The sequence below is a fragment of the Pongo abelii genome, chromosome 4 (assembly GCF_028885655.2).
Source record: "Pongo abelii isolate AG06213 chromosome 4, NHGRI_mPonAbe1-v2.0_pri, whole genome shotgun sequence".
NCBI lineage: Eukaryota > Metazoa > Chordata > Mammalia > Primates > Hominidae > Pongo > Pongo abelii.
The window spans coordinates 134614013-134640501 of record NC_071989.2 but is presented as its reverse complement, the minus strand read 5'-3'; the positions used below and the strand labels follow the sequence as shown (position 1 = coordinate 134640501).

Here is a 26489-nt window from a genome sequence, read left to right as displayed (position 1 = left end):
ATGGACACTTGGGTTGCTTCCAGACTTTGGATATTGTGAACAGTGCTGCAACAAACATGAGAGTGCAGATATCTTTTTGATATATTGATTTCCTTGCTTTTGGGTATATTCCCAGTGGTGGGATTGTTGGATCGTATGGTAACTCTATTTTTAGTATTTTTGGGGAAGCTCCAAACTGTTCTTCATAATGGTTTTACTAATTTACATCCCCACCAGCAGTGTATAAGGGTCCCATTTCTCCACATCCTTGCTGAGTGTTTGTTGTTGTCTGTCTTTTGGAAAAAAGCCAATTAGCTGGGGATGAGATGATATCTCATCATAGTTTTGATTTGCATTTGTGTGATAATCAATGATGTTGAGCACATTTTCATATGCCCATTTGCCATTTGTATGTCTTTTGAGAAATGTCTATTCAAATCTTTTCCCACTTTAAAATTGGATTACTAGTTATTTTCCCTAAAGGATTCTTTGGGGTCCTTATGTGTTCTGCTTATTAATCAGATGGGTAGTTGCATATATTTTCTCTCATCCTGTGGGTTGTCTCTTCACTTCGTTGATTGTTGCCTTTGCTGTGCAGAAGCCTTTTTAACTTGATGTGATCTCATTTGTCTATTTTGGCTTTGGTTGCCTGTGCTTGTAGGGCTTATTCAAGAAATTTTTTGCCCAGACCAATGTCCTGGAGAGTTTCCTTGATGTTTTCCTCTAGTAGTTTCATAGGCTGAGATCATAGATTTAAGTCTTTAATCCATTTTGATTTCACTTTTGTATATGACAAGAGATAATGGTCTAGTTTCATTCTTCTTTCAGTTTTCCCAGCACCGTTTATTATAAAGACCATTTTTTCCCAGTGTATGTTCTTGACACCTTCATCAAAAGTGAGTTCACTGTAGGTGTATGGATTTGTTTCTGGGTTCTCTATTCTGTTCGATTGGTCTATGTGTCTGTTTTTATGCCAGTATCATGACGTTTTTGTTCCCATAGCTCTGTAGTATGATTTGAAGTCAAATAATGTGATTTTTCCAGTTTTGTTCCTTTTGCTCAGGAAAATTTTGGCTCTTCTGGGTCTTTGTGGTTCCATATAAATTTTAAGATTGGTTTTTCTATGTCTGCAGAGAATGCCATTGGTATTTTGATAGAGATTGCATTGAATCTGTAGATTGCTTTAGGTAGTATGGACATTTTAACAATATTGATTCTTCCAATCCATGAACATGGAATATTTTTTCATTTTTTTGTGTATTTCTCTTATATACATCAGTGTTTTATAGCTTTTATTGTAGATGTTTTCCTCTTCTTTGGTTAAGTTAATTTCTGGGTATTTTTATTTGTGGCTGTTGTAAATGGGATTACTTTTAAATTTTTTTCACATGTTCACTGTTGGCATATAGAAATGCTACTGATTTTCACATGTTGGTTTTGTATCCTGCAAATTTAATTTATCAGTTCTACATTTTTTTTGTGTGTGGAATCTTTGGGTTTTTCTAAATATGAGATCATAACATCTGCAAACAGGAAAAATTTGACCTCTTCTTTCTAACTTGGATGCACTTTATTTCTTTCTCTTGTCTGATTCCTCTAGCTAGGACTTCTAATGCTATATTGAATAATACTAGTGAAAGTGGGCATCCTTGATTTGTTGCAGATCTTAGAGGAAAGGCTTTCAGTTTTTCCCCATTCAGTATGATACTAGCTGTGGGTCTGTTGTACATGGCTTTTATTATGTTGAGATACATTCCTTCTATACCTAGTTTTGTGAAGGTTTTTTACCATGAAGGGATGTAGAATTTTATCAAATGCTTTTTAGCATCAGTTAAAATAATCATATGGTTTTTTGTCCTTCATTCCGTTGACATGATGTGTCACGCTGATTGATTTTTTTCATATATTGAACCATCCTTACATCCCTGGGATAAATGCCACTTAGTCATGACGAATGACTTTTCAATGTATTGTTGAATTTGGTTTGCTCATATTATGTTGAAGATTTTCACATCAGTATTCATCAGAGATATTATTAACCTGTAATTTTCTTTTTCAGATGTGTCTTTGCCTGGTTTTGGTATCCCAGTAAAACTGGCCTCATAGAATGACTGGAAGTATTCCCTCCTCTTCCCCTTCTATCTTTCAGAATAGTTTGAGTAGGATTGATACTAGTTCTTTAAATGTTCGGTAGAATGTAGCAGTGAAGCCATTGGGTTCCAGGCTTTTTACTGGTACAGCTTCAATCTCGTTAGTTGTTATTGGTTGGTTCAGGTTTTGGATTTCTTCATGGTTCAATCTTGGTAGATTGTATGTGTCTAGGAATTTGTTCATTTCTTCTATACTTTCCAATGTATTGGCATATAGTTGCTCATAGTAGCCACTAATGACCCTTTAAATTTCTATGGTATCAATTGTAACATCACTGTTTTCATCTCTGATTTTGAGTTTTCTTTTTTTTTTTTCCTTAGTCTGGCTAAATGTTAATTCTGTTTTCAAAAAACCATTTTTTTTGTTGATATTTTGCACTGTTTTCTATTGCATTTATTTCTGCTCTGATCTTTATTTCCTTTCTTCTAATTTTGGTTTTGGTTTGCTCTTGCTTTTCTGGTTCTTCAAGATGCATCATCAGGTTATATATTTGAGGCTTTTCTTCTTAATATAGGCACTTATAGCTATAAGTTTCTCTCTTAGTACTGCTTTCTCTGCATCCCATAGGTTTTGATATATTATGTTTCCATTATTTGTTTTAAGAAAATTTTCAATTTGTTTATTAATTTCTTCATTGACCCACTGGTCATTTAGAAACATATTAGTTTCCTTGTGCTTATATAATTTCCAAAATTCCTCTTGTTTTGATTTCTGGTTTTGGTGTGTGCTTTTTCAATATAGCAGGCAGCTGAAACTATTTAAAGAATACCTCAGTATTTCATACAGTAAGTCAGATAAGAACCCTAGGAAGCCTTGCTAAACATCAGAAATTTAAGGTAGGAGAGCTCATATGAAGATCATAGATATTGAAACATTTGAGAGTGTCCTCAAAAATGAGTAGAATCATGACAAGCAAAGGATGTAGGGAGATGTTCCAGGTATAGGGAACAGCAAGACAAAATAGAGGTAAGGAAACATGAATTGTGTTTAGGGATTATAGAACTCAGGTGATTTTGCTGGAACAAATAATTGTAGAAACAGATAAATTAAAAAGGGTAAACTGGGAGACTTTAAAGTCAAGGTGAAGGGCTGGTTAATTTAGTACACAGTTTAGAAATGTTGAAGTATGAGTGTTTTAAAATTTTTTTTAGCAATAAGAGAATACAATAAACAGAAAAAAATAGAACATGAACTAAGTCTGAAAGAATTTAAAAGCATTCCTTCAAGTAAATACTAATTCTAAGAACAGGTGCCAAGTGATTTTTCAAACACTTTCCAAGTAATTTTTTTTTTTTATTTTAAGTTCTGGGGTACATGTACAGGATGTGCAGGTTTGTTACATAGGTAAATGGGTGCCATGGTGGTTTGCTGCACAGATCAACCCATCACCTAGGTGTTAAGCCCAGCACGCATTAGCTATTTATCCTGGTGCTCTCCCTCCCCAACCCCACAATAGGACTCAGTGTGTGTTGTTTCCCTCCTGTCCATGTCTTCTCATTGTTCAGTTCCCACTTATGAGTGAGAACATACAGTGTTTGGTTTTCTGTTCCTGTGTTAGTTAGCTGAGGATAATGGCTTCCAGCTCCATCCATGCATCTGCAAAGGACATGATCTCGTTCCTTTTTATGGCTGCATAGTATTCCATGGTGTACATGTACTACATTTTTTTATCCAGTCTATCATTGATGGGCATTTGGGTTGATTCCATGTCTTTGCTATTGCAAATAGTGCTGTAATGAACATATGTATGTATGCACGTATCTTTATAATAGAATGATTTATATTCCCTTGGGTATATACACCCAGTAATGGGATTGTTGGGTTGAATGGTATTCCTGGTTCTAGATCTTTGAGGAATTGCCACACTTGTCTTCTACAATGGTTGAACTAATTTACATTCCTACCAACTATTTAAAAGCATTCCTATTTCTCCACAGCCTCACCAGCATCTGTTGGCTTTTGACTTTTTAGTAATAGCCATTCTGAGTGGCATGAGATGGTGTCTCATTGTGGTTTTGATTTGTATTTCTCTAATGATCAGTGATATTGAGCTTTTTTTCATGTTTGTTGGCCACATGTAAGTCATCTTTGGTTCATGTCCTTTGCCCACTTTTTAATGTTGTTTTTTTTTTTTTTCTTGTGAATTTAAGTTCTTTGTTGACTCTGGATGTTTGACCTTTGCCAGATGGATAGATTGCAAAATTTTTTTCCCATTCTGTAGGTTGTTGTTCACTCTGATAGTTTCTTTTGCTGTCCAGAAACTCTTAGTTTAATTAGATCTTATTTGTCAATTTTTGCTTGTGTTGCAATTGCTTTTGATATTTCTGTCATGAAATCTTTGCCTGTGCCTATGTCATGAATGGTATTGCCTAGATTTTCTTCTATGATTTTTATAGTTTTGGGTTTTACATTTCAGTGTTTAATCCATCTTGAGTTAATTTTTGTATAAGGTATAAGGAAGGCGTCCAGTTTCAATTTTCTGCATATGGCTAGCCAGTTCTCCCAGCACCATTTATTAAATAGGAAATCCTTTCTGCATTGGTTGTTTTGTCAAGTTTGTTAAAGATCAGATGGTTGTAGGTGTGTAGTCTTGTTTATGAGTTCTCTGTTGTGTTCCATTGATCTATGTGCCTGTTTTTGTACCAGTACCATACTCTTTTGGTTATTGTAGCCTTGCAGTATAGTTTGAAGTCAAGTAGTATGATGCCTCCAGCTTTGTTTTATCTTAGGGTTGTCTTGGCTATATGGGCTCTATTTTGGTTCCACATGAATTTTAGAATAGTTTTTTCTAATTCTGTGAAGAATGTCAGTGGTAGTTTAATGGAAATAGCATTGAATCTATAAGTTACTTTGGGCAGTATGGCCATTTTCACAATATTGATTTTTCCTATCCATGAGCAAGGAATGTTTTTCCATTTGTTTGTATCCATTTGTTTGTATCCTCTCTTATTTCCTTGAGCAGTAGTTTGTAGTTCTCCTTGAAAAGGTCCTTCACTTTCCTTGTTAGCTGTATTCCTAGTTATTTTATTCTCTCTGTAGCAATTGCAAATGGGAGTTCATTCATGATTTGGCTCTGTGCTTATCTGTTGTTGGTGTACAGGAATGCTTGTGATTTTTGCATTGATTTTTATATCCCAAGACTTTGCTGAAGTTGCTTATCAGCTTAAGAAGCTTTCAGGCTGAGATGATAGGGTTTTCTAGATATAGGATCATGTTATCTACAAACAAGGACAATATGACTTCCTCTCTTCCTATTTGAATACCCTTTATTTCTTTCTCTTGCTTGATTTCCCTGGCCAGAACTTCCAATACTATGTTGAATAGGAGTGGTGAGAGAGGGCATCCTTGTCTTCTGCTGGTTTTCAAGGGGAATGCCTCCAGCTTTTTCCCATTCAGTGTGATATTGTCTGTGAGTTTGTCATAAATGGCTTTTATTTGGAGATGTTCTTTCAATACCTAGTTTATGGACAGGTTTTAACATAAAGGGATGTTGAATTTTATTGAAGGCCTTTTCCGCATCTATTGAAGTAATCATGTGGTTTTTGTCTTTAGTTCTGTTTATGTGATGAGTTAGGTTTATTGATTTGTGTTTGTTGAACCAGACTTGCATCCCAGGAATGAAGCTGACTTGATCCTGGTGGTTCCAAGTGATGTTCAAAGAGGAAAGAAATGCCCTTTAGAGGCTGTCTTATTAATTGTGTGCTTATAAATACTGAGAATCAAGGATACTCTATCCTTATCTCTTTAGTAATTCCTGGAAGGGCTCACTCTTCTAAAATAGCTATGAACTTATGAGGTATCAATCATCCGAATTGTAGTCATTGTATCCCAACAATGAGCCCAGGAGCACATCATGCACTGAAGATGGAAAATAATGCCTAAAAGGACTATTTCCTGTTCTCAAGTAACCCAGTCAACTGCGTTGGAGAGGAAAAGCTGGTAAGATAGAAATTATCAAGTGGATCCCAATAGAAGAGTATGTGGCCAGCCAAATGATTTACTTTTTAGATCCTATAAAACCAGGTACATTCTAGTCCTAAGACCTACTATTACTGTTTCTTTATTGCTCTACCTCAGTTGTATACCTCACATTTGAATAGCACATAAAATGGAATGCAAATTTCTCCCACAGCAAATGCATCAGGCTGTCTTTATTTTGATCACAAATACATAAATCATAAGATGCCTCTTAAAGTTCATCTTAGGGAACAATATAACCCAGTCTATGAGCAATTTAGAATGATTTACAATCATCTTCTCATTTAAAAACAGCCCTACTCTAAAGGAAGTAAAAAAAATAGCTTTTTTGGGGGATTGAAGTAAGTTATTTACTTTTTATTTTTAAAAAAAATAACTGACTCAGGTGGTTAATTTGCACAGTTTTGAAAGCTGGCTTCTTGCCAGTCAACTTAAAAAAATTAAACAGGGATATAAAATTCAGTTTATTTAAAACTAACCTAAGAAAGGAGAAAAATGTACTTTTTGATATAATTGTTGCAATAACTTGGAATCAAAGTTTTTAGAGCTTTTAAAAACTTTTTTTAAAAAAAGCTTTGTTTTAACTGTTTCTGATATGAAAGTAAAAGCATGTGTAAAATGCTTTCAATTGAATATTGATACATTTCATAAGGTCCTCCAAAGTATATGACCCTGTCTCTGCCTTCTAAGACTTTCCAGTAAAGTGATGATTTATATGAATGAAAATCAAATATCAGGCAGCCTATAGAAAGTGCTCACTAAATTGAATAGAAAGTAAATATACTAATGCGGGTCAGGTACTATAGCTTATACCTAAAATCCCAGCACTTTTGGAGGCCGAAGTAGGAGAATTGCTTGAGCCCTGAAGGTTGATACCAGCCTGGGCAACATAGTGAGAACCCATCTGTACAAAAAACTATAAAATGAAAAAGTAGGTTGGTGTGGTGGTGCATGCCTCTAGTTCTATCTACTCAGGAGTCTAAGACAGGAAGATTACTTGAGCCTAGGTGGTCAAGGCTGCAGTGAGTTACGATCTTGCCACTGTACTCAGCCTAGGCAACAGACTGAGACCCTGTCCCTTAAAAAAATGCTTGTGGCCAGGCACGGTGGCTTAAGCCTGTAATCCCAGCACTTTGGGAAGCCGAGGTGGGCAGATCACGAGGTCAGGAGATCGAGACCATCCTGGCTAACACGGTGAAACCCCGTTTCTACTAAAAATACAAGAAAGTTAGCTGGGCGTGGTGGCGGGCGCCTGTAGTCCCAGCTACTCGGGAGGCTGAGGCAGGAGAATGGCGTGAACCTGGGAGGCGGAGCCTACAGTGAGCTGAGATCGTGCCACTGCACTCCAGCCTGGGCGACAGGGCGAGACTCCGTCTCAAAAAAAAAAAAAAAAAAAGACAAGCTTGTTAGTGTGTGTGTTTAATTATTGAATTCAAATGAACATTTTACATCTAATATATACCAGATATCAAAGTTCCAGTTGAGGCAGAGTTGATGGCAACTAGCAGAGAGAAGTTTCTCTTTAGATATAATGAAAGTTTTTTAAAATTTTTATTTTTTGTAGAGGTGGGGTCTTGCTGTGTTGCCCAGGCTGGCCTCGAACTCCCGGCTTTAAACAATCTTCCCATCCTGACCTCCTGAAGTGCTGGGATTACAGATGTCAGTCACCTTCCCAACCACTGAAATGTATTTTTATTGAAATGACTTAGATGCATTTCAACTAGAAAAGTGTTTTACTGCAACAGAAGTAAACTCTACTTGAGTCACATAAACAGAAGGGGTTTGTTTCTCTTTCTGTTTTTGTATTTAATCAGAGGTCCAGAGAGAGGCAGGCCAAGATTATTGGAGCTGCTTTGTGATGTCAACGTGCATCAAGGACTCAGGCATCTCTATTGCCATGGTTCCTCATAGTTGGAAGTTGGCTACTGTGCCTCTAGTCATCATATTTGAATACGAAAAAGGGGAAAAATGAAGGGCCCCAGAGCTGAAAGGGCACGCCAGTCTGCCTCTTTCCAGATTGTTCCATAGTCTTGTCTAGTAGTGTGTGAGACCCACGGGCAGTGTGTTGGTGATGTATTGGCAATGTAACCAATATTTGACTTTCAAGACCAGTGTGCAGGGTGCTGAATGATAAAAATGAAGTGTCCTTGTTAGCAACTAGGGACAGCTAACTCTTTCCAGTTCTGGATAATTATGGGAGAAATATTTGGTAGTGCTGCCTGTTTGGGACAGTCATGTACTAGCTAGGTGTGCATGGCTAGTGCTTCAGCCTGAAACACAGAAAGTCACCAGTGTGGCTATCAGTGGAAAATTGTTAGTGAGATGTATATGAAGCAGGTGCTAGAAATAGAAGTACATGCAGAGAATAGGCTGAATGCACTTGAATAGTGATTTTGTTGTTCATTGTATGGTGTAAATCTACAAATGTTAATTTGATAATGTTTTAAGAAATTTGGTGGCAAACCCTTTAGTTATCAATGAGCTCAAATGAATGGAAATACAGGCATAGTAAACTTTAAATACTATAACATTTTCTAAGAAACTTGATAATGAATGGATAACATTTGCTACCCACTGCCTGCAGGGGCCATAGTGGTACCACTGACCACATGGAAACTGGAAGACACCAATCTGCTGAAGCATCATCAGTAGCTACTCCAAAAGTTAGTAGTTCTAAAAGACTGTGCCCAAAGGCAGCAATTTAATATGTGTAGTTGCAGAAGGTGTGTTTATGAAGTATGATTTTTGTTTAGATCAAACGAGTCTTCTAAATTAATTTTGCTTATTTTCAATTCCAAGTTTTCTGGTGCACATACAAAAGTGAAGCAATAGCCATTACACTGCTGGCTCCAATAGTAGAAGAACTTTGCAAACAGAAGAAAAAATAATTTTTTATTTTTTTGAACAGAACATTGTTTTTTTTTTGTTCTGGCAATCTGAATGTAAATGTTAGTGGTGCACAGATTTGAAGTAAAATCATCTTACAAAATTAGAAAACCTGTGAAGCTGGAATATGCTTGGAATTGGTTGTGGTATGCATAGTTCATAATGGTATCCAAAGAAGCTATACAGTTATATATATATATATACACACAACAAAAATGTGTAGTTGTGTACAACAACAGGCTTGTTCATTCTTCTTCATAGCACCACAATTTGCAATAGACAAAGAGTGGAAACTACCCAAATACTCAATGATGGTAGAATGAGCAAATGAATTTGAGTATATTCATCCAATGGAATCACAAACAATAAGAATGAACAAGCAATGACATGCAACAGTGTGAGGAATCTTCTAGACAAGCTGACACACAGTCAGTTTAATTCCACTTACTAGAAAGTTTAAAAACAGACAAAGCTGGTCTGAGGTGTTAAAACAAGCTTGTCCAACCCAAGGGCCATGGGTCGCATGTGGCCCAGGATGGCTTTGAATGCGACCCAACACAAATTTGTAAGCTTTCTTAAACAATGAGATTTTTCTGAATTTTTTAAAGCTCATCAGCTGTCATTAGTGTTAATGTATTTTATGTGTGGTGGAAGACACATTCTTCTTCCAATGCGGCCAAGGGAAGCCAAAAGGTTGGACACCCCTGTAAAAGTTAGGTTAGTACTTACTCTGGTTGCAGAGCAGAGGGGAGGAAAGAATGTAATTACTGTAAAAAGGGTAAGGGATCATTTCCAGGGTGCTGGTAATACTCTGTTTCTAGATCTGGTGCTGGCTACAAGTGTGTTTAGTTTGTGACAGTTCATCAAACTGTATATTTATGGCATGTGCACTTTGCATGTTTCTATATGTCAACAATGGTATACTTTAAAAAGAATAGTGACTGGAAAACAGTCTGCAAGCAAATACCAATAAGGAAAGATCTTAATGAGCAGATGTATGAAGAGAGCAACCTCCAGTTTGTAAAGTTTGTGAAATATCTCCTTCAAGATTAGAGTGACGCTCTGGTAGAGCACTATGCTTTATATTGTGTGGCAATATTATTTTTTAATTGCAGGAAAACTCAATGTTGAATTTCTTGAATAATTTCCTAAACAAAATAATGAACTTAAGAAAATCTGTGGTTATCACACAGAAAGTAAGAAGAACAAATTTTTCCTTGTGAGAAAGCCTGAGATACAGAAAACAAAACAAAATAAAATATTAGACTATCAGTGAGCACTTTCTTTATGCCCATGATCAACCAGCTTGGGGAAATGTTTGAGCTTTTGAACATATGCTTTTAAATCAACATAAGTGTCTTACAGTGGCATTAAACATTTAAAAAACAAATACTGCAAGTCTTGTTGCATATTCAAAATTAAGAATCTTTAAGCAAAAAATTCAACAAAACACTACAACTCCAGCTTTTTAGCAAATTTCAATTACTGAAAACAACACATACTAACAGGAGCACATTGAAAGTTCTCCCTAAAAAGCAAGAGAATAAACAACTTAGTCAAAGCTAAATGGTTTCAAATTTTAATTTAAAAATTTTATACTAGTGATTGGCAATATCTCAATTTCTTGAATCTTCTAATAGAGTTTCATTTTCAATAGAATAAACTTATATATTGGATTGGAATGAAATTGAGAAGCCCCAAGGTTTTACAACATTAAAATTTAGTGTAACATTTAAAATAATCAGAGACAGAGATATTTGACAAGTTGTGCTTTTGTACCCTGTAGGGAAGTAAAAAGATAATACCTGTGAATATGAATATATTTGGGCTAAAATGTTTATGAAATGAATTTCAATAAGAAAAAATTGCAGTTTAGACTATTCTCTACTTAGCAGTTTGCATTCAGCTTACCTTAGCCTCTTTGAGACAATATACTCTCAATTAAAAAATACGGTGTGTATGAGTCATTTGAAGATGTCAACAAGTTCAAATTTATTAGCTGTAAATGCAAATTTAATAAATATTACAGATAATTTAATGAAAATCCAAAACAACTCAATTAAGAGAAAATACATTTTTAGAAAAAAAGTAACATGGTATTATGGACAGATGTGGCCAATAAGTTGAATAATTTTATTTTTAAAAAAGTTTTAATAACATTATTCTGTAGGACCATTAACATAATAAAACCATTTTGTCACCCAATAAAGACCTATTAAAATTACATAATTATTTTTAGTACCCCTTTGACTATCAACAGTATCCTAGTCTTGACATTCATTGCATTGTCAACTTAGCTACATTTTTCCCTAAAAAGCTTAGTGTTGAGAACATGGCTTTCTCATCCAGTAGTATCTTATCTACTCTGCAGTGATTATGGGTTATGAGTTACAATCATATACCATTCCATTATATTGCTTCTTTAGTTAAGACTATTTTTTTCAGATAAGCAAGAAATACGAGGTTCTGTATTTTATTATCTTGACAGTTCAGGTTTCTGATTCATAATTCTAACACCTGTGCTATCTTGGGGTTAAATTGATTATTTTTTCTCTTCATGATGGGCTCTATTTTCTTATTTTCATCATGTATATAAGGAGAGACTCAGTAAATAATGCTTACTTTCTTGAATGAGCACACCTTCTATCATGCCATTGATGTGGTGGTTTGGGCCAGTCCAGGGTTTTGTGAGCTGGGTTGGGCTTGAGCTTGCTTGTTGCTTTAGTTATAATTGGCACTCCATGGGCTTCAGTCAGCCAGAAGTCGAATACAGTTTCCTATTCAGTGTGAGGTGTGGAGTCCCAGAACATTTTTTTCCAGTGCTCCTGCCCTCAGACTTCAACAGGCCCAGTGTGCCTGTGCCTCAGTGGTAAGTCTCTCGCAGTATTCCTGTCCCTTCCCTAGTGGTAGATTGCTGTTGTCGAGTACTCTCGCAGAATTCTGAGTGCTGGAGGGTTCCTCTCATTCGCCTGTTTTACCTTCAGACTTAGGCAAGCCCAGTATATCAGTGCTAAAGAGGAGATCTCTCTTCATTAACCTGCTTTACTCTAATCTTTTTCATGACCCCCCTTGGGTTAGGTCTGTGAAAGAGTTGTTGGATGAGTGTAGGCTCTGTTGAGGGCAGAGTTTGGGAAGATGGGGAAGGGGGTTGGGAAAATGGGGGAATGTGGTTCCCAGGGATCTTAAACTTATTATCTCAACCCTTATTCAGCTTTCAAACCTTTGTCAAAATTCAGGTTTTTTTTTTTTCTTACTTGCATCTATGGCATCTTCCTCTCCCTCCTGCTGCCCTACCAGAGGTGAAATAGTTAATGGGTCTTGTCTCTTCTTCGAAGAGCTTGTCACTCTTCGAGTTAGTTAATTAGTTTACCTAGTGACCTTAGTTCTGTAATAGGCTTGAACAATATTATTTGTACTTATTCAGCCTGTTCTCATTGTTGGGGGTGACAGTAACATTCACTTGTGAGTTTCTACGTTAAGTGTTGGCAAACTTTGGTCTATGGGCCAAATCTCGCCCATCACCTGTTTCTGTAAATAGTTTTATTGGAACACAGCCATACCCATTTTGTAGCCTTATTTATTTATTTATTTATTTATTATTATTACTATACTTTAAGTTTTAGGGTACATGTGCACAACGTGCAGGTTTGTTACAGATGTATACATGTGCCATGTTGGTGTGCTGCACTCATTAACTCATCATTTAGCATTAGGTATATCTCCTAATACTATCCCTCCCCCCTCCGCCCACCCCACAACAGTCCCCGGTGTGTGATGTTCCCCTTCCTGTGTCCATGTGTTCTCATTGTTCAATTCCCACCTATGAGTGAGAACATGCGGTGTTTGGTTTTTTGTCCTTGCGATAGTTTGCTGAGAATGATGGTTTCCAGCTTCATCCATGTCCCTACAAAGGACATGAATTCATCATTTTTTATGGCTGCATAGTATTTCATGGTGTATATGTGCCACATTTTCTTAATCCAGTCTATCATTGTTGGACATTTGGGTTGGTTCCAAGTCTTTGCTATTGTGAATAATGCCACAATAAACATACGTGTGCATGTGTCTTTATAGCAGCATGATTTATAATCCTTTGGGTATATATCCAGTAATGGGATGGCTGGGTCAAATGGTATTTCTAGTTCTAGATCCTTGAGGAATCACCACACTGTCTTCCACAATGGTTGAACTAGTTTACAGTCCCACCAACAGTGTAAAAGTGTTCCTATTTCTCCACATCCTCTCCAGCACCTGTTGTTTCCTGACATTTTAATGATTGCCATTCTAACTGGTGTGAGCTGATATCTCACTGTTGCTTTAATTTGCATTTCTCTGACCATTGATGATGAGCATTTTTTCCTGTGTCTGTTGGCTGCATAAATGTCTTCTTTTGAAAAGTGTTTATATCCTTTGCCCACTTTTTGATGTTTTTTTTTTTTCTTGTAAATTTGTTTGAGTCCTTGTAGATTCTGGATATTATCCCTTTGTCAGATAGGTAGATTGCAAAAATTTTCTCCCATTTTGTAGGTTGCCTGTTCACTCTGATGGTGGTTTCTTTTGCTATGCAGAATCTCTTTAGTTTAATTAGATCCTATTTGTCAATTTTGGCTTTTGTTGCCATTGCTTTTGGTGTTTTAGTCATGAAGTCCTTGCCCATGCCTATGTCCTGAATGGCATCGCCTAGGTTTTCTTCTAGGGTTTTTATGATTTTATGTCTAACATTTAAGTCTTTAATCCATCTTGAATTCATTTTTATATAAGGTGTAAGGAAGGGATCCAGTTTCAGCTTTCTACATATGGCTAGCCAGTTTTCCCAGCACCATTTATTAAATAGGGAATCCTTTCCCCATTTCTTATTTTTGTCAGGTTTGTCAAAGATCAGATGGTTTTAGATGTGTGGTGTTATTTCTGAGGCCTCTGTTCTGTTCCATTGGTCTATATCTCTGTTTTGGTGCCAATACCAACTGTTTTGGTTACTGTAGCCTTGCAGTATAGTTTGAAGTCAGGTAGCATGATGCCTCCAGCTTTGTTCTTTTTGCTTAGGATTCTCTTGGCAATGCGGGCTCTTTTTTGGTTCCATATGAGCTTTAAAATAGTTTTTTCCAATTCTATGATGAAAGTCATTGGTAGCTTGATGGGGATGGCATTGAATCTGTAAATTACCTTGGGCAGTATGGCCATTTTTACAATATTGATTCTTCCTATCCATGAGCATGGAATGTTCTTCTGTTTGTGTCTTCCTCTATTTCGTTGAGCAGTGATTTGTAGTTCTCCTTGAAGAGGTCCTTCACATCCCTTGTAATTTGGATTCCTAGGTATTTTATTCTCTTTGAAGCAATTGTGAATGGGAGTTCACCCATGATTTGGCTCTCTTTCTGTTATTGGTATATAGGAATGCTTGTGATTTTTGTACATCGATTTTGTATCCTGGGACTGCTGAAGTTGCTTATCAGCTTAAGGAGATTTTGGGCTGAGATGATGGGGTTTTCTAAATGCACAATCATGTCATCTGCAAACAGGGACAATTTGACTACCTCTTCCTAATTGAATACCCTTTATTTCTTTCTCTTGCCTGATTGCCCTGGCCAGAACTTCCAACACTATGTTGAATAGGAGTGGTGAGAGAGGGCATCCCTATCTTGTGATGGTTTTCAAAGGGAATGCTTCCAGTTTTTGCCCATTCAGTATGATATTGGCTGTGGGTTTGTCATGAATAGCTCTTATTATTTTGAGATATGTTTCATCAGTATCTAGTTTATTGAGAGTTTTTAGCATGAAGGGCTGTTGAATTTTGTTGAAGGCCTTTTCTGCATCTATTGAGATAATCATGTGGTTTTTGTCATTGGTTCTGTTTATGTGATGGATTATGTTTATTGATTTGCGTATGTTGAACCAGCCTTGCATCCCAGGGATGAAGCCCACTTGATCATGGTGGATAAGCTTTTTGATGTGCTGCTGGATTCAGTTTGCCAGTATTCTATTGAGGATTTTTGCATCAAAGTTCATCAGGGATATTGGTCTAAAATTCTCTTTTTTTGTTGTGTCTCTGCCAGGCTTTGGTATCAGGATGATGCCGGCCTCATAAAATGAGTTAGGAAGGATTCCCTCTTTTTCTGTTGGTTGGAATTGTTTCAGAAGGAATGGTACCAGCTCCTCTTGATACCTCTGGTAGAATTCGGCTGTGAATCCGTCTGGTCCTGGACTTTTTTTGGTTGGTAGGCTATTAATTACTGCCTCAATTTCAGAGCCTGTTATTGGTCTATTCTTAGAATCAACTTCTTCCTGGCTTAGTCTTGGGAGGGTGTATATGTCCAGGAATTTATCCATTTCTTCTAGATTTTCCACTTAATTTGCGTAGGGGTGTTTATAGTATTCTCTGATGGTAGTTTGTCTTTCTGTGGGATCGGTGGTGATATCCCCTTCATCAGTTTTTATTGCGTCTATTTGATTCTTCTCTCTTCTTCATTAGTCTTGCTAGTGCTCTATCAATTTTGTTGATCTTTTCAAAAAACCACCTCCTGGATTCATTGATTTTTTTTTTTTTGAAGGGTTTTTTGTGTATCTATCTCCTTCAGTTCCACTCTGATCTTAGTTATTTCTTGCCTTCTGCTAGCTTTTGAATTTGTTTGCTCTTGCTTCTCTAGTTCTTTTAATCGTGATGTTAGGGTGTCAATTTTAGATCTTTCCTGCTTTCTTTTGTGGGCATTTAGTGCTATACATTTCCCTCTACCCACTACTTTAAATGTGTCCCAGAGATTCTGGTATGTTGTGTCTTTGTTCTCATTGGTTTCAAAGAACATCTCCATTTCTGCCTTCATTTCGTTATACACCCAGTAGTCATTCAGGAGCAGGTTGTTCAGTTTCCATGTAGTTGTACGATTTTGAGTGAGTTTCTTAATCCTGAGTTCTAACTTGATTGCACTGTGGTCTGAGAGACAGTTTGTTGCAATTTCTGTTCTTTTACATCTGCTGAGGAGTGCTTTACTTCCAACTATGTGGTAAATTTTGGAATAAGTGACAGAAAGGAATCTATATTCTGTTGATTTGGGTTGGAGAGTTCTGTAGATGTCTATTAAGTCTGCTTGGTGCAGAGCTGAGTTCAATTCCTGGATATCTTTGTTAACTTTCTGTCTCGAACTGTCTAATATTGACAGCGGGGTGTTAAAGTCTGCCATTATTGTGTGGGAGTCTAAGTCTCTTTGTAGGTCTCTAAGGACTTGCTTTATGAATCTGGGTGCTCCTATAGTGGGTGCATATATATTTAGGATAGTTAGCTCTTCTTGTTGAATTGATCCCTTTACCATTATGTAATGGCCTTCTTTGTCTCTTTTGATCTTTGTTGGTTTAAAGTCTGTTTTATCGGAGACTAGGATTGCAACCCCTGCTTTTTTTTGGCTTTCCATTTGCTTGGTAGATCTTCCTCCATGCCTTTATTTTGAGCTTATGTGTTTCTCTGCATGTGAGATGTTTCTCCTGAGTACAGCACACTGATGGGTCTTGACTCTTTATCCAATTTGCCAGTCTGTGTCTTTTAATTGGAGCATTTAGCCCATTTACATTTAAGGTTAATATTGTTATGTGTTAATTTGATCCCGTCATTATGATGTTAGCTGGTTATTTTGCCCGTTAGTTGATGAAGTTTCTTCCTAGCATTGATGGTATTTACAATTTGGCATGTTTTTGCAGTGGCTTGTACCGGTTCTTCCTTTCCATGTTTCGTGCTTCCTTCAGGAGCTCTTGTAAGGCAGGCCTGGTGGTGACAAAATCTCTCAGCATTTGCTTGTCTGTAAAGAATTTTATTTCTTCTTCACTTATGAAGCTTAGTTTGGCTGGATATGAAATTCTGGTTTGAAAATTCTTTTCTTTAAGAATGTTGAATATTGGCCCCCACTCTCTTCTGGCTTGTAGGGTTTCTGCCGAGAGATCTGCTGTTAGTCTCATGGGCTTCCCTTTGTGGGTAACCTGACTTTTTCTCTCTGGCTGCCCTTAACAGTTTTTGCTTCATGTCAACCTTGGGGAATCTTACAATTATTTGTCTTGGGGTTGCTCTTCTTGAGGAGTATCTTTGTGGTGTTTTCTGCATTTCCTGAATTTGAATGTTGGCCTGCCTTGCTAGGTTGGGGAAGTTCTCCTGGATAACATCCTGCAGATTGTTTTCCAACTTGGTTCCATTCTCCTCGTCACTTTCAGGTACACCAATCAGATGTAGGTTTGGTCTTTTCACATAGTCCCATATTTCTTGGAGGTTTTGTTCATTTCTTTTTACTCTTTTTTTCTCTAAACTGGCATAGAGGTATCTTTTTGTTGGCTTTTATATTTAAAAATATTCTGAATTTCTTATTTTTTAAATGAGATTTTTTTAACATAAATACCTGGATTGGTAGCTTGTCTTGAAAATTAGGTAGATTTGATAACACTGGATCCACACTCTTGCATGGCATCCATCTCCTGTAACTGAGTACTGGCTGTTACAGACTCTATTAGGCCCTCTTTGCCAAGATTGGTAGCCTGCTTAGACCTTGTAGAAATTTGAGTTTGTAATTTCTGGTGCATAAGGAATATATATTCATTATGTAACACAAAAGGCTTTTTGATTCAGAAATTTATATTCTGGTCTAATTCTTTCTAAACTTCAAGAACGGTTAAGATATAGGCTGTTGATTGGGCATGACTATAAAAGTAAGCTAGTCACAACTCGTCTCTAAGCATTTTAGCTTGAAACACTCTGCAAATTATTGATAAACTATCTTGTGTTTAAAGACCATTAAAGAAGGGACATTTTTCTTTTTGAAGATGGACATTTTCTGCTATTAGAGAAATAGGAAATCAGTGGAGAATAACTATTTCTAAGCTATTAAAAGGAAATGAGGTTCTTGTAGTTTTTGAGGTGTATGTATATTTAAGGGTTAAAAATGAATTAGAGTACCTGAGCTCTTCCATTCTCTACATTCCTAATGTGCTCTAAGATGAATTACTACCACTATCCTTTTAGAGTTGACCTGATTAATTCCTTTCTATTACTTAAGAGTAAGCATAATGAAGCATAATGAGTCTATTCTTTTTTAAAATAACAACTTTATTGAGATATAATTCACATACTATAAAATTCACTCTTTAAATTTTGAAATTACAATTCAATAATTCTTGGTATACTTACAGAATTGTGTAGTCATCACTATCTAGTTTTAGAATATTTCATCCCCCCAAAACAAACCCAATAACTCCCCATTCCCTCCTTCCCCTAGCTCCAGGAAACAACTGACCTCCTTTCTATGTTGCCTCTTGTATCTGACTTCTTTCGCTCAGCATGCTTTCAAGGTTCATCTATGCTGTAGCATGTATCAGTACTTCATTCCTTTTATGGCCTAATGATGTTCCATTGTATATACCACATTTCGTCTACATATTCATCAGTTGGTGGACATTTGGGTTATTTCCACTTTTTTGGCAGTTACGAATTATACTACAACGAACACTTATGTACAAGTTATGTGGACATATGTTTTCACTTCTCTTAGGAGAATTGCTGGGTCATGTTTACTCTATGTTTAACGTTTTAAGGAACTGCCAAACTGCTTTCCAGAGTGGCTGTACCATTTTGGAGTCTCACTAGTAATGAATGAGGGAGGGCTCCAATTTGTCCACATGCTTGCCAAAACTTGTTATTGTTTGTCTTTTGATTACAGCTATGTTTGGGAGTATGAAGTGATATCTCTTTATGGTTCTGACTATTATTTCCCCCATTGAATTACTTTGGTTCTCTTGTTAAAAATCAATTGACTATAAGGGTAAGGGTATATAACTGAACTCTCATTATATTCTATCTCTATGTCTATCCTTATGCCAATACCAAACTGTCTTGATTACAGTAGCTTTGTTGTACTGTACTATACTGTACTGTAGCTTTGGAATCTGAAAGTGTGAGTCTTATCTTCTTTTTTAAGGTTGTTTTGGCTATTCTGAGTCCTTTCCATTTCCTTATTAATTTTAGAATCAACTTTACACATGGCACATGTATACATATGTAACAAACCTGCATGTTGTGCACATGTACCCTAAAACTTAAATAATAATAATTAAAAAAGAATCAACTTTCCAATTTCTTCCCAAAAGACACCCAGGATTTTGATAGGTATTGCATTTATTCTGCATATCAGTTTGGGGAATATTGATATCTTAGCAGTAATAACTTCTGATCCATGAACATGAGATGTCTCAATTTATTTAGGTGTTTAATTTTTTTAGTTTTGTTGTTTTCCATGTACAAGACTTTCACTTTTTTTTTGCTAAATTTATTCCAAAGTATTTAATTCTTTTTGATGCTTTTATAAATGGAGTTTTCTTAATTCTGTTTTTGAATTGTTTATTTATAGTGTTTAGAAATATAATTTTGCACATTAATCTTGTATCCTGCAATTTTGTGAACTTGTTTATTCTAATATTTTTTTGAATGCATATCTTAGAATTTTCTATATACAATATCATGTCACTTGTGAATAAGATCTACTTCTTTCCAATATGGATGTCTTTTATATCTTGTCAAATTTCTTGAGCACTTTTATTATGAAAGGGTTTTGGATTGTATTAAATCACTTTTTGCCTCTATTGAGATAATTATGTAATCTTTTTTTGTAAATATTATTTTACATTTATTGATTTTCATATGTTATACCTACCTGGCATTCTTGGGATAAATCCCACTTGGTCATGCTGTATAATCTTTCTTATATGCTGCTGGATTCTGTATGCTGATACTGTGTTAAACATTTTTGTGTCTGTATGAACAATATCGTTCTATAGTATCCTTGTGATACCTTTGTCTGGTTTTGGTATCAAATTATCACTAGCTTCATAGAACAAGTTGGGAAGTATTCCTTCTTTACTAATTTTTGGAAGAGTTTATGAAGTGTTGATGTTTCTGCCTTTATTTTTCTCTACTTCATTTCTTTCTGCTCTGATCTTTCCTTCTATTTGCTTATTCTGGTTTTAGTTTGTTCTCCTCTTTCTAGTTTCTTAAGGTGCATAACAAAATTATAGATTTGCAATCTTTTTTCTTATTTAACATAGGCATTTACAGCTATAAATTTGCCTTTAATGTGTTAGCTGTATGCTATACATCTTGATACTATTTTTGTTTTTATTCCTCTCAAAGTATTTTTTAACTTCTCGTGGTCTTTTAACTTATTGGTTATAAGTGTGTTAATTTCCACTTATTTGTGAGTTTCTCAAATTTCCTTCTGTTACTGAATTCTAATTTTTATTTCATCGTGGTTGGAGAGTATATTTTGTATGATTTCAATCCTTGGAAATTTACTGAGGTTTGTTTTCTGACTTAAATATGGTTTATCCTAGAGAATGTTCCCTGTGCACTAGAGAAGAATGTATTCAGCTGTTTTGGTGGAATGTTTTACAGATGTGTATTAGGTTTAGTTGTTTTATGGTGTTGTTCAGTGCTTTTCTTCTTGTTGAACTTCTGCCTAGTTCCATCCATTGTTGAAAGGAGCGCTTGAAGTCTCCAACTATTATTGTCAAATTATTGATTTCTCTCTTCAATTCTGTCAGGTTTTGCTTTATGTATTTTGGGCCTCTATTGTTAGGTACACATACATTTAGAATTGTTATCTCTTTTTGATGCCTTGACCCTTTTATTATAAAAATCCTTACTTATCTCTTAAAAATTTTGTCTCAAAGTGTATTTTGTCTAATATTAGTATATCAACTCCAGCTCTATTTTGGTTAATGTTTGCATGGTGTATTTTTTCCTATTCTTCTACTTTCAAGTTACTCAAGTTTTTGAATCTCAAGTATATTTCTTGTAGGTAGCAAAAGATGAATCTTGTAATAATTCCATTCCAATTTCTAGCCTGTTAATTTATGTGCTTAATACATTTATATTTAGTGATTTAGTGTAATTACTAATAAGGAATGATTTATAGCTACCATTTTCCTATTTGTCTGCATGTCTTTGCCTTTTGTTCCCTATTACCTGTCCTCTACTAATAACTTTTGTATTAAAGAAATATTTTCTAGTGTGCCATTTAAATTCCCTTGCTGTTTCCTTTGCTATAGTTTTGAAGTTATTTTCTTAGTGGTTTTTCTGGGGATTAAAATTATGATCTTAACTTAAAACAATCTAGTTTGGATTAATAACAACTTAATTTCAATAGTACACAAAACTTTTTTTCCAATATAGCATTTTCTATTTAAAGCTTATAAAGAAGCAATATATTGTTTAGGCATAATACATATGTGGTAAGGCATTAATGAAAAGCAAGGGACAATAAACATAAAAGCTCACTGTAAAGCTTCACCTCCATGGGTGGCAGGGGAGTGGGATAAGATCAAAGATATTCTTTTTTTTTTTGAGATGGAGTCTTGCTCTGTTGCCCAGGCTGGAGTGCAGTGGTGCCATCTTGGCTCACTGCAAAGTCTGCCTCCTGGGTTCACGTCATTCTCCTGTCTCAGCCTCCTGAGTAGCTGGGACTACAGGTGCCCACCACCACGCCCGGCTAATTTTTTTGTATTTTCAGTAGAGATGGGGTTTCACCATGTTAGCCAGTATGGTCTCGATCTCTTGACCTTGTGATTCACCTGCCTTTGCCTCCCAAAGTGCTGGGATTATAGGCATGAGCCACCGCGCCTGGCTGACCAAAGATATTCTTAGTATTTTATTTCTTAAACTGGATAAGCATATAGGTATTGTAGTTATAATTTTTTTTGCATTAAAACATCTAAAAATTTACTTATAGTAAAATTAAGGCTTTCTTTTTGGCATACAGTTCAGACAAATGCCTAGGTTGTGTAACAGCCATTGCAGTCAGGATACATAACTGTTCTATTTCCCCCAAATTCCTTTGTACTGCCTCCTTTTACCCAAATCCTCATCCTATTCCCAACCCTTTCCTAGAATTTTGCATTTTCCAGAATGTACAAATAGAATTATACAGTATGTATTTTTTTAGCCAGGCTTCTTTCCATCACTTAGCATGGTGGTTCTTAAACAGTGCTGATTTTTCTCCCTAGGAAACATTTGGCCGTATCTAGAAACATCCTTGGTTGATTAAATTGGCATAGTGAGGGAGATGAAACTGGCGTCCAGTGGGTAGAGGCCAGTGATGCCTGCAAATATACCTTACAACGCTCAAGGCAGCTCCCCACAATACATATTTATCTGGCCTGAAGTCTAATAGCGCTGAGGTTTAGAAACCCTGTTAGCACAATGCATGTGAGATTTGTCTATGTTACTGAATGTTGTTCCTTAGGATGTACCACAGTTTGTTTATTCATTCTTGTGTTGAAAGACATTGGCTTATTTCCAGTTTTTCTATAAACAGTTACATAAGTTTTTTTGTGTCAACGTAGGGTTTCATTTCTCTGGGTGCCTATCTAGGAGTGAGAATCCTGGATTATATGGGTTCACTTTATAAGAAACTACCGAATTATTTTCCAGTACTCCTGCACCATTTTGCATTCTGACCAGCAATGTATGAGTTTCCAGTTGTCCGGACAACCTTGCCAACATTTGTGGTCATCTTTTTCAAATGTTGATTCAGCCTTGCATCCCTAGAGTAAACCTCAATTGCTGGATTAGATTTACTAATATTTTGTTGAGGACTTTTAAAATCTATATTCATGAGGTATATGTGTCTGTAGTTTTATTGTAATATCTTTGGGTTCGATATCAGGGTAATGCTGGCTCCACAATGAGTTGGAAAATGGTCCCTTCTATTTTCTGGTAGAGATTGTGTAGGGTTGCTATCATTTCTTCCTTACATGTGTGGTAGATTTTGCTAGTGAAACCATTTGGATCTAAAGTTTTCTTTATTTGAAAGTTTCAAATAAATAATGCAATTTGTTCATAGATAAAAGATAATTTAGATTATTACTACTTTAGAGAGTTTTTGTAGTTTGTGTATTTCAAGGAATTGGACCATTTCACCTAAGTTGTCAAATTTATGGGCTTAGAGTTGTTCATAGTGTTTCCTTAATGCACTATCGATGTCTGTGGAGTCTCTGGTGATATCCCCTGACATCCTCTGTATTGGTAATCTGTGTTTTCTTCTTTTTATTTATTTTTTGATCTGTGTAGCTAGAGGTTTGTTGTTTAGAAACACATACATCTGCGATAAAACTTTGAAGATAAGCAACAATAAACACAAGTTCAGTGTAAAAGTCACCTCTAGGTGGCAGGGGAGGGGAATTAAACCAGTAGGTTCTAGGGCTTCAAAGATATTTATAATATTCTGGCTCTTAAATAATATGATAAACATATGGGTAAACAATTATTAATCTTTAATTCACTATAATACACATATTTGTATGTGTGGCATATGATATATTCATCCTAAAAATGACATAATATATTTCTCAAACTTGGAAATAACCTGGACTCCATAGTTTTGTGGGGATGTTGGATTTAGATTGACAAGTAAAGGATGATGGCCCTAGGAGACATGATCATTAAGACGAAAGATCAACTTTCTGCTTCCTTTGCCTAACTCCAGGAGGAGTATAAAATAAATATTACTTCTTTTTGCTTTCCTGAAACCCATGCTGGAGGTGAGAATTCATTCTCGCACTCTAAACATCCTCTCTCATGACTAGTCTACAATTATTCTTAAATTCAGAGAGTATTTTGACCCTGTGAAGAGACTGTGAAAAGTAGGGCATGCCTAGTGGTTTGTATGTGGAATGCCCCAGGCAGAGGGACTTTCTAGGAGCCAAGCTGTTGCTTGGCTATCTTTGTGCCATACACAACTTCTGTTCGAGTTCCAGCATTAGTGGGAGAGCCTAACATATATTGCCAGCCCTTTCCCTGCCCAGAACTCTTGTGACTGGCCCTAAGGCAGATCAAGTGTTTACTCCATATCCTTGATGACAAAGAAACTGTGATCTTGTTCTGGGGAATGTCCCTTTTCCCATTCAAGTGTATGATCATATTTTCAAGCAATAGCGTTTACATTCAGCCTGGAAACTTTCTGCCCAGTTCTCAAGTTCTACTGCCAGCAGCTTGGATACTACAGAATGCTCATAGGATGCATTGAACCACATTGCCATGGTAACCAGCAGACAGACCTGAGAGAAGTAAGGCTGCAGAGAAACTGTAGCCATCACCAAACAACAAATCAAAGGGAAGTGTCTCAGGAGAGATTTCTAATTATCATGCATTTGTCCTTGCAGCCAAACCAGGATGCAATGGAAATGGTGCCTTTGGCACTAGCATCTTAGGTCACAAAATCAGGTAAACTCTCCTGGGCTCCTTTGGGAATTCCACAGAGTCTACCGCTGCCTTAGGTGTATTGAAATAGATTCTTAGATTGACCTTTTCCTTACAGTTATCACCAAGTCCTTGGCAGTGATAACTAAAGTGCAGTACAGCTTAAGGTATTTTATGGACAGCAAGGCAATTTTAAAAAGTCTTACATCTGTGAGCCAGATATAACAGCTAATAGCATCTGAGATGATTCTGACATCTTAACGAGATTGCCTCTGTTTATTCCTTATTTTATTCTTTTTTGCATTCTCTTTAATATAAGCAAGCTTAGTTCAATAATCTTTAATGCAAGTGGAGTACTAACTGATATGTTTATATGCAAATATATGCAAATCATATAGTAAGATAGGGCTTCTAGAGTAACAACTGGTAACATCCATGTTTACTTATGAAGAAAGTGCTCAAGGTTACAAAGCTATCACTAAAGATTTACTAATAATTTGCTGGGGAAATAGTTGTTGAAATCCTTTTTCTGCTTTTAAATGTGCTGAGATCAAGGCTGTCTGATTCTTGAGACAGGGAGAATGTGATAAATGAAGACACAACATCACATGAATAAAACTCGAATTGCCTGTGCTAAGAGAGTGGCTTTGCACTTCTCCTTGCAGTCGGACCAAACTGCAAAGGCATCTGCGTTAGTAGAGGTCTTTAACGTATCTGTTCTGCATTAATTCATATTTCTGAATGGCATATGCTGGAGGCTGGCCTGAATCACCTTTGTTTTATTAAAGGTGCATTTAAGGTCAACTACCACTAACTGCATTGTTAAATATTGATTTAGCCATTTGAATTAATGTAATTTTCAGTCCTTTTTCTACTTAATATACACTAGGACTCCCGTGACCCAGTCAGACAGAAGATCAATACATGGGCACTCAGCTTGTATTGAAGCTGGGGTTGACTGCTTGCTTGTTTTCCTGTGAAAACCAAAGTGTTCAAGATAATGGGCTATTGGCTTATCTACTTACCTTCTGCAAAACTTCTGAATGCTTTCATCTCTTGCAGGATGTTTTTGACCTATTTAGTGATCAGTGTTTCTCAGAGTTCTGAGTGATTAGGTTTCCTTTTTTGAGGAACAAATGGTATCAAGAAAGCAAAAACCCAAACCTGGAACATTAAAATAGCCAGGTCGGCGCTACATGGATTCACATTTCAAGATCTGAAACAAGCCTTAGGTTACTTTACTCAGCACTTTCATCTTACTGGTGATGAAACAGAGTTTAAATGACTTTTCAAACTGCTAGAGTCAGAACTAGAATCCTGGACTTCTAAAGATTCTCTTTTCATTGATACTGTAGTATGTATCATTTATTTTTCTGCAAATTGAGGCAAAGTAAAGGAATTTTGTGACCATATTCATTAAAAATATTGTATTGGGCTTAAAGGAGGTTGGTATTAAAAATGAAATAGTTTATTTTACTAGACACTGAATGGAGACTCCATCCCTATGAGCTTCCATGAGAATATTGCCTACTTGGTAAACTTTCAGCTTAGCTCTCTAATCTCTTGATAATACCAACTGGCTTCACTTACTCTGGTTTACTGAGATCAATTAATCTGTAGTTGGTGTATGTTCTTTTCCTGCCTACCTTGCAGTTAAGCCTAGAGGTGCCGGGGGCTGTCTTTGCCACTGTGTACAAAAAGTGTGCCTAAGAATGCAGCAATCATTTGAGGAAACAGTCAAGAGTCAAAGACCAAGCCCTGGCAATGTGAAGTGTCTGGATTTAGACATGCCAAAAGCTAGTGATACCCCTGAAAATTGAGATTATGTAAGTGAGTAAATACCCTTATTTGCTTAAACTTTTTTTTTTTTTTTTTTGAGATGGAGTCTCACTCTGTTGCCCAGGCGGGAGTGCAGTGGTGTGATCTCGGCTCGCTGCAAGCTCCGCCTCCCGGGTTCACGCCATTCTCCTGCCTCAGCCTCCCGAGTAGCTGGGATTAGACGTGTCCGCCGTTGCGCCTGGCTAATTTTTTTGTATTTTTAGAGACGGGTTTCACCTTGTTAGCCAGGATGGTCTCGATTTCTTGACCTTGTGATCCGCCTGCCTCCGCCTCCCAGAGTGCTGGGATTACAGGCATGAGCCACCGCGCCCGGCCTTTTTTTTTTTTTTTTTTATTTTTTTTTATTTAAATATAACCAAGAGTCTCAACTTCCTGATGAATACATAAGCTGAGTTGGGGTATTTGAGAAATACTTGGATCTTGATGGTGTAGTATCAAG

The 26489-nt window shown here is 36.4% G+C and overlaps 1 long non-coding RNA gene across 2 annotated transcripts in view; it reads right to left on the bottom strand.

Annotated features, from left to right (window-relative positions):
• The window catches only part of LOC129059524 (uncharacterized), a 57828-nt gene extending 32341 nt beyond the window's left edge, over nt 1-25487 (bottom strand). Inside the window, exons 1-2 of one of the 2 annotated variants that reach the window (XR_008525486.2) lie at nt 25237-25487; nt 10906-10993 (exon numbers count right to left, since the gene is read on the bottom strand). This is a non-coding gene — a long non-coding RNA (uncharacterized LOC129059524). The remainder of the gene's footprint in view (nt 1-10905; nt 10994-25236) is intronic. The other variant, XR_008525485.2, reaches the window with a different exon arrangement.
• Nucleotides 25488-26489: the final 1002 nt, after the last annotated feature.